Consider the following 9,583-nt stretch of genomic DNA (forward strand, 5'->3'; position numbering starts at 1 on the left):
CTAACCACAACTATAACTCTACTTACAACATTAGTCATAAAGCTAATGCACTCTTACCTTCCTGAAAACTAACATTGAAATATCCCTTATAACTGACACCAACCTCCACTTTATTTTCTTGAGCTTAGCAAGATCCTGTAATAAAATTAGCTCCCAAACTCCTGATTATCTTAACTCAAATATTAAAGTGTAGCATTAAGTACTTCCTACTACTATATTTCAAGGCAAAGAGTCAATAGCTGAAGCTTGTCCCAGCTTTAAATCCACTCCTTCAAGGTTTCTGCTATACAACAATTAATTTGGCTCCTCAGCCTTTATTCTCACTGACCTTAACTGTAACTTCCCTCTCTTCCCAGGAGTCAGTAAGAGAAGGAAAGATGAGTGATATTTATTCATTTGTGATACACTGAAGATCTTCAGTGTCTTCCAGTACCTGAGTTGTTCTGCTTAGTCTTTCTCAGTTCCTAATTTTAATTCCCAAATCTGACCCTCAGTATGATGCTAATCATTAAAAAGTGTTTTGCCCTTCTTTAATTGATACTATGTTTTACATGCTTGCCACTGACATTGTCCTGTGTAACAGCAACTGATGAGGAGGGAAGGAGAATATTAGCAATATAGCCTTTTTTTGCTACAGTCAGAATGGTAATTTGTACCAACAACTATTTTAAAGTCTCATTTTTCTGAATGGAAACAGAGCTTTAAAGGGGCTTTTTCTGTTCCTGACACGCACAAACTTCTATTACTGTATAGACATTACATATATGCAGTTAGAAAAAATCATTTCTTATATAGGCTTTCTCTAAGAGGGCCACAGCATCTCAGTTCTTTCAGTTTCCTATTGAGTCAAGTAGACAGAATGAAGTAACATTTCCAGTGGATTGGGTTTCAAAATTAATTCCACTTAATATAAACATCATCAAATACAAATGCTCATCACTCATTTAAACCCCATTCATAATTCAGCCAAACACAAGTACATTCATGTCTGTTGATGCTTTGACTAATGCATGAAGACTGCAGCAGTTTCTGTGTCCAGTTTCTTCCTTAACACTTAACCAAGTCATACTTTTCTAAGTCATGCCTTCCCTGCACACAGTCCCAAACATACAGTGCAGTTTCAAATTATTTTACTGAATCAGAGCAGCAGGGTTTAATGAATCCTCTTTAAAATGGATTAGAGCATCTTGAAGAATTATAACATCCACGAAGTGACAAGGCTCACTCCGAAGAAAGAAGCACTTTATCATTCACTGGAAAACTTTTGAAAACAGTAAAAAATATTGCTCAGTGGTTCCCCCTGAGATAAATCACCTTTATAAAATAGGCAGATCAGCTCAATGGGCAACAGTACTATACAGGAAACCTTCTTAATATCATCATTTGCAGAACAAGATGTGACTGTATTACACATACATCAACAAAAGCTCACTTGGGTACCAAAACCCTCGAAACTCCAGCAGTATGGGTCTCAGTATTGAATGAGTGGCAACTTCGATTGCTGAGCATTATAGGTTTTGCTTTGAGCCACACTGGCTTTGGATGTTCCATTTCCAGCAGCTGTATTAACTTCTAGTAATTTTCACATCATTTAAAAAAAAGAAATAGCATAATGATGTGAAATGTTTAGTTCAGCAGCAGACTTTTCTGCTTCCATTTATCTGCTAAATCTGTTAAATGATCCCATGAAGGACATGAAGCTGTGCAATAACTTAGCATATAAAATAACTGACTTTTCTGTGGTTCTTGCAAAACCCCTTCTCTTGTTCCCATCCTTAACAGGTCCCTCTCTGAAATGACACCAGTGGAAGCCAGGCTTAAAAAAGATCTACCATCTTATATTATTCTATGCTGGAGACTTACCAATACTATTCAAAAGACCTTTGTCCAGCTTTATCAGTTCAAGGTAACTTGCCCATTAGCAATTGAAGCTGCGACTATAGTTAAACAAAAATAAAGAAAATATGACATTCTAGTATTCTAACAAGGGTATCAACCAGATCTTCAGACGGCAAAAGCTTTTTTTTCTCTTCATAAACCGGAGAGTTTCTACAGATACTTATTACAATAGGCTGGGCCCTTTTTTATAATCCAATGGGATAGTTATTAATTTCTATTTAGTATTTTTGAACCATCAGTACAAATGTAACATATCTCAAAATATAATCCTTGAAAAGTTCTAGGCTTTATGCCTATTATTAAAAATTAAATTAAGAAAAACTGATATAAAAGGATTATCTCATTTGCGGTGAAACAGGGAACCTAACTCTTCAGCACAGATGAGTCAGCTCTGAAACCCAACACTGATATGCTAAGTGTCAATACTAACAATCGTTTCACAATTCAGAAATGCAGCAGAATTATAAAAGCAGTCATGTGCTTTTGTTAAGACATGCAGCACAATAAACATTGATCAGAATTATCTGAATTTAACAGCAAAATAAAGACCAAAGAGACACTGCCTTTGGCTGCAGTATACTGAAAAAGGACAGGGATATTGCCACGTTATACATGGCATATGCTGCATGGAACATGAACACTCAATTACGTTCCCTTACGCATATTAGTAATGGTTGAAAAGTCACAGTTAAGCTCTTTGGCATTCAATAGACGGCTTTTGCTCCCCAGGAGCCCAAGAGCTGAGAATTCTTCTGACTTCCAGTGTAACCTTGTGTAACCATAAAATGTCGACCACAGTAAACTCAGAACACAGCCCTAGAAGTTTGTAGCTCATAACCACCAGCAATCCCATTGATTTCAAAGCATCAGGGCCAACTGGGTTTTGAGGACTAGCATCTTTACATCTTACTCATGTCACATACACCTGTCCCTAGAGAGCTTTGCAGGGACCCTCAGAATTCAGACTTCCCAAGAGTGGCCTGTTACTCTTGTTCTGCCTTGAACACAATACACATAATGATCAGCTCAGAGTTCACAGTCCTGCAGCAAACTGGGGCTTCTCCTTAAATCATATTTTTCCAAGACTACAAAAAACAGAGACTGCATTTGACAGAGTAGTGTCTTGTCCTGTATAAGCAGGTATGGTGACTTCCTCCCCTGCCCCTAAGACAGAAATCTGGCACTGCTGATACTTCAGATCTTGAGATATGGAAGGATAAGGCAGTTGGCTTTTTCTGTGCGGGGGCAGAAAAAGCACAGCACTTCCCTATTAAATATTGAAGAACATAGAAAACAGAGAGGTGGCACTAGGTGACCTTTATCTCAGCTCAGGAAATGGCAGTTAGCATTCATTCTCTCATGAGGCCATGTTCCTTTATGACGACTGTTTCTATTTAATACAGAACCTTATTTCAGCTTCTCCCACAAATATATTTTTTTAGTTTTATTCTGTCCTCAGGAACGCCATTCTTTCTTCTCTTATCATACTGACCTCTAACACGTACTCTGCCTTATACCGTACTCTACACCAGCCTCTTCATATATAAGACTGTGAAAGTCATGCTTCACCTGCCTATTGTTTTTCACCACTCTCAAGGACGTTTATCCTCTCGTTCCCGCCATACCCCCTCTCAAAAAAAGTAAGCAATTAATTTTAAGAGATATGAAGAATTTTACTGTTGGAAAATGAGCTGTGAAACTGAATGATGGAAATACTTCAATCATTTATATCTATTTTAAAATAAACTTCAGCCATTGGACAGCCTTTAAAATCTCTTTCTCTATTTCTCTTTGCTCTCTTACGACACCTAATTCTGACCAAACAGCACTGGAGGGATACAGACAATGAGAATAATAATAATAAAAAAAACCTACAGAGAAAATAACTGAGTATCCCAGGCTGAGGAGATCTAAGGAGAACATGAAGAGATGGGACTGGCTCCTTTTAAATCTCATTCCCTTTCAGTTAAGAATCCTCACTAGTCTGCGACCAGCTTAGAAGTTTCATTGCAGGGAATGATTCCTTGGAACTGGGACATGGTTCTATTTTATCCATTCCGAACCATGCATTTGAGAACAAAATTTCTGAAGAGATTTTAGTTCTCTTTATCTGCTTTTCTGTTCTTTTCTTTAATATTATTATGACAGATGATTGAGCTTCTCCCAATCCACATTTGCAAGTGAAGGGTAACTTCCTCTTTAGCATGATTTCAACTTACTGAGATTGGTTTACATGTAAAAGAATGCTGAGATATGAAAACTTAGCCCTGTTTCAAATACTAATTCTTAAGTTTAATGGTTTCTGTTTTGTTTTCTGGTATTTTCAGAGCCTGCAACAAATTCAAGGTTTAGCAGGCATGGTTGTTTTTTTTCCTAAGGGTGGTTGTAGGCAAACATATCCCAAAACTGTATAAGCTAGTGATTTGATGGAATATATTGGAGCAAAAGGTAATACATCCCAGAGGCAAATATACTACAGAGTATTTTGCCAAAGTGGGATTTCTGAGCTGAAAGAAAAGCATCTTTGCACATGCAGAAAAATTACAGCCTGATCCAGGAGAAGTGGCCATTCATTAACTGAGTAGATTTGGAGGTCAGAACACAAAAGTCATAGCAAACGAAAGAATTTTAGGATGCAATGTCTGTTGAAACAAAATGAAGAATTTCCTGCCTCAGCCACCCTGAAAGAAGGTAAATAATCCTAAAACCTGGTTTGTGGAGTGTTAAAGATTTCAGCTGTTTAAAATGAAGCAACTGGTGGTTGGACAAACATAAGTTTCATATGGCAGCACCTGAAAACTCACTGTTGAAATATAACACTGTCTTATCCTGTCTTGCACATGATCTTCTTCAACATATTGCAGAGTTCAGCTTACAAATATTATATTACTAACTTTATTTTATTAAGCTCTTTTAAACTATACAGTACCTCATATCTGAGCTAGGGAATTGAGAGGAAGTCTAGTGAAGCTCTGAAGCAAAGAGGTATATTAAAAGGTCAAAATAACCCCCAATTATCATGGCAATAGATTCTAACAGTATTTTATTTCATAGAATCATACAACAGTTCATGCCAGAAGGGACCTCTGCAGATTGTCTAGTCCCACCCCCCTGCTCAAAGCAGGGTCAGCTGGAGCAGATCGCTCAGGACCTTGTCCAGTCTCTGGGAAATCTGTTCCAGTGTTCAATCACCCTTACAGTAAAAAAGTTTTTTTATGTTTATGTAAATTGAATTTCTTGTATTTCAATTTGTGACCTCTTGTTCTTTCATGGAATCTGGCTCTGTCTTCTTTACTCCTCGCCACCAGCCATTTATACGCATTGGTAAGTTCCCCCTGAGCCTTCTCTTCTCCAGGCTAAATAGTCCCAGCTTTCTCAGCCTCTCCTCGTATGAGATGCTCCAGTCTTTTAGTCATCTTTGTAGCCCTTTGCTGGACTTGCTCCAGTACATCCACGTCTCTCTTTTAATAGAGAGCCAAGAACTGGACACAGTAGTCCAGATGTGGTCTCACCAGTGCTGAGCATACGGGAATGATCACCTCCCTTACCTGCTGAAGATGTTCCTCCTAATGCAACCCAGGATGCTGTTGGCCTCCTTTGCCACAGGGCACATTGCTGGCTCCTGTTCAACTTCCTTACACCAGAACCCTCAGGTCCTTTCCTGCCAAACTGCTTTCCAGCTTGCCACCCCCCACCTTGTACTGGTGTATAGGGCTATTCCTTCCCAGATGTAAGACTTGGCACTTCCCTTTGTTTTACTTCATCAGATTCCTGTCTACCCATTTCTCCAGTCTGTTGAGGTCTCACTGGATGGCAACATACCTATCTATCTGGTCTATCAACCATTCCTCCCAGTTTTGTGTCATCTGCAAGCTTGCTGAAGGCACACTCTGTTCTATTGTTTAAGTCATTAATTAAGATATTAAACAGTACCGGACCCAGTACCAAACCCTGAGGGATATGGCTGGTGACTGGCTTCCAGCTGGGCTTTGTGCCACCAATCACAACAATCCTTTGAGCCCTGCAGTTCAGCCAGTTTCCAGTCCACCTCATGATCCACTTATCTAGACCATACTTCATCCTCTTGCCTATTAGCATGTTATGGGAGACAATGTCAAAAGCCTTACTAAAGTCAAGATAAACCACATCCACTCCTCTCTCCTCATCCACCAAGCCACTCATCTCACCATAGAAGGCCATAAGGTTGGTCAGGCATGATTTTCACTCCATATATCTATGCTCACTACTCTCAAACACCTTCTTACTCTTCACATGTTTGGAAATGGTTTCTTGAATTAATTGCTCCATCATCTTCCCAGGGATTGATGCGAGGCTGATTGGCCTGTAGTTCCCCAGATCCTCCTAGTTTCCCAGAACCTCCTTTTTGCCCTTCTTGAAGGCAGGAGTTACATTTGCTCTCTTCCCATCCTTAGGAACCTCCTCCAATCACCATGACCAAGTAGTGACAGAATTGCCATACATTGAAATAAAACAGTTCCCACTGAAAGCCATTCTTGGACAGTTTGTTCTTGGTGCAGGCATGATGGAAAAAGGGAAGGGAGAACAAGGGAGCAGTGTTGTACTTTCTAAAGCTGATAAAAGAACCAAAGGAGAAGCACTACTCAATATGAAGAAAGTCTCTTTTCTTGTTAACTTCACTCTTTTCCAGCTCTTGGCTTCAGTGCCCTTTCTGTTGTCAACAAACTAAGGCTAAATTCTACTATTTTTCTTAACTAGCAGCTTCAGGTCTTCTTTGCTCTTCCCCTTTCCCTACAAAGGCGCATGACATGTCCTGTATCAATCTTGCCTTGGTAAGTACAATCTCTGGCCTTTCTAAATGAGCTTCGCTCCCTCTGAGTTTTCTGCAAAGCTCTGCTACCGTATTTATTTTTCTTGCTCACTGCTGTGGCTACTTTTATCTTTTTCCAGTCCCTTCAATGAAAACTGATCCTAAATATTGTCAACCCATGAAACCAATGACAAACAAAAAAGCATTTAGTTGCTGTGGAAGCATTTTTTAGTTTGAGGTTCTGAAATATTTTGCTAACAGTCAACTGCATCTCACAGCTCTGCTTTAAAAGTAGCTATGGGTTATAGCTATTGGGCAATAAGTTTCAGTGAAATGGGATAAGAGGACTGCAAACAGCTATGCTTTTGTCTTCTTAGAGAGAGACCGAACATTTCAGGAGAAAAAGAAGGGGAGAGAACTTGAAAAGTCAAGGAAATTGTTAGTATCAAAGTATCACATATGTGGGGGAGAAAAGGTGACAAGAAAGGAGACAGATATATAAAGAAGAATCAGAATCAGAGCTGAAGGAAGCAAATGACCAGCCCATACAGGGGAAATGTTTACAGCAGCAACAGAAGCACAAGTTCAACAACTTGATGAACTTCAAGAAGTTCAACAAATATCAGTGTGGCACTGTCACTAGAGGAGATGGGGTCTGAGGTTTTGAAAGCTCCAGGGATTAGTAGTGTGATGGGCTGCACTTGATTATGTTGCTACCCTATGATGCAGACAAGTAATATAAACCACATTTTGCAGATGAAAAAATGGAAACCCAGGAGGAATGATATGAGCAAGATCACACAGCAAGGCAATGTCAGTGCACAGACTGAGGCACAAATCTTTTGACTCCATCTCAAGTTCTTTCTGGAAATTAATAATACTTTTGTAAGTTTTGTGTGGAATTGCTACACAAATCCAGACTGACACAGAAGCAAAATGATATTTGACAACATTCAGGAAAATGTAAATAATATTGAAATTCAATTAACTGTAAATCACTTGTTTAAGCTCAAGGAAGGTGGTGATCAAATATTACTTGATTATATTATACTCCAGTAAGAAAAAGCCCTACTCTAACAGCAGACTTCTTTCAAGAAAGCTCTCTCTCAGCTTACTTGTTCTTTGTCTTGCACTAGTTTCAGGTCGCCTTTGATAATTCCTCAGTATTACACATAGGATACTCATAACTGCTTGCTCTGATGTTGATTTTTTTTTTTAAATGTAAAATAATGTAGGAAACTGGCAAACCAAATTACTTTGATATGATATTTTGCTGCTTCTTTCATTCTCCTTCATAAATACACTCCTTCCCAGTGGAAAATAACTTAGCCTTTCCTGCTCACGTATATGTCAGATACTTTTGATTGACAAAGTGGAGAACACAAAGAAAAACATATCTAAAATCTGTGTGACATGACATTCAGAATAAAATAGATCTTCATGAAAAAAATGGTGTCATTTAGTCAATCAGACTGGTGTCTTTTTTCTACAGGAAACTAACAGTACGATTTATAGATGTGAAAGTTACAGAAAACTTTGTATTCACTAAAGTCCTTAAGAACTGTTATGGATTTGAAGGTGCTGCAACAGATGAAAGGGAATGAAGTCCTAAATATTATTAGCACCCTTCATCACTGAAATCCATCAGAGGCATTAATTAAGTCTCCCTCTTTCTCACAGCTGGGGTCTCTACAGCATTCAGGACTCTTTGGCACATTAGGAAACAAATCAAAAGACATGATCTTTGCTGCACAGTGCTACTACCTATTTTGATATAAGAGCAAAATGGAGGGTAACGAGAGAGATGATAAATGCAGGCTCGCACTGCTGTTGGGCATGTGCTAGGCTTGGTGATTTGGTCAAGCAAAAGGTGACTATGCCACTTTATCATCGAGAGAAGACATCAAAAAGGAGAAGTAAAGTTGCCTGGTGTCAGTCTTAAAAGCAAGATTAAACCTCAGAAGTTCCAGACTCCCCTGCCCTGTGTGAGCCCAGCCCCACCATCAGATATTCTCTTTGAAGGATAACACTATCAAAAGCCTCACAGGAAAAAGGCCCCTGAATCCTGCATCCTATGAGGGTGTGTATTCCACCTCCCTGGAAGAGCCAGAGAGTTGTTTTTCAAAGTAACAGGGTATTTACTTATCACAGAAATGGGAATCAGATTTCAGGCAAAACTTATATAAGAGTGGGATTCAGATTGGGAATGCATATCATCAGCTTAGAAATAAAACGGCTCTATGGATTTGCTGGAACATTATCTGCAAACTAATTGTTCTAAACTCAGAGACCTTAGAGTTAACTATTAACTTAAAAAACTCCAATGAGACTGTGAAAAGACACAGTTAAAGCTAACAGACTGCCTTAACCCTTCCCTACAGCAACATCATGCTATGGCTGTATGATTAAAGCAATATGGTGGCCCTGATTAAATAAATCTGTTACTTAAACTTAATTATTTTCTTCTCCTTTGCAAGGCCAAGGAAGTGCAAAAATCCAAGGATGATACAGATATAGAAATGAAGCCAAGATCTCTAGACCAGGAAACACTGTTTTCTCTCCAGATATCTTCATCTTGTAACAAGCAGATGGTCAGCTCTACACAAATAAATTAGCAACATTTATACTTTAGTCAGTTATTGACAATTCTTAAATTCTTTGAGATGGTCTGCAACTTTAAAATGTTTGCTTACAGACTTTTGCAACTTAATAAATGGAGCGTATCATTTTACTCACCCAAGTAACAGTTTATAATACACTAAAATAAATGTAGCACAAAATTGGAAAGAATCCTACTGATACAAAGAGACACTTCCCTGATTATACAGACAGGAATTACCATATATGGTTAATATGAAATGCTCATAAAATGAGTAAGTTTCACATAACAGTAAG

This window comes from Dromaius novaehollandiae, chromosome 11 (genome assembly GCF_036370855.1).
Source record: "Dromaius novaehollandiae isolate bDroNov1 chromosome 11, bDroNov1.hap1, whole genome shotgun sequence".
In the NCBI taxonomy this organism is placed as follows: domain Eukaryota; kingdom Metazoa; phylum Chordata; class Aves; order Casuariiformes; family Dromaiidae; genus Dromaius; species Dromaius novaehollandiae.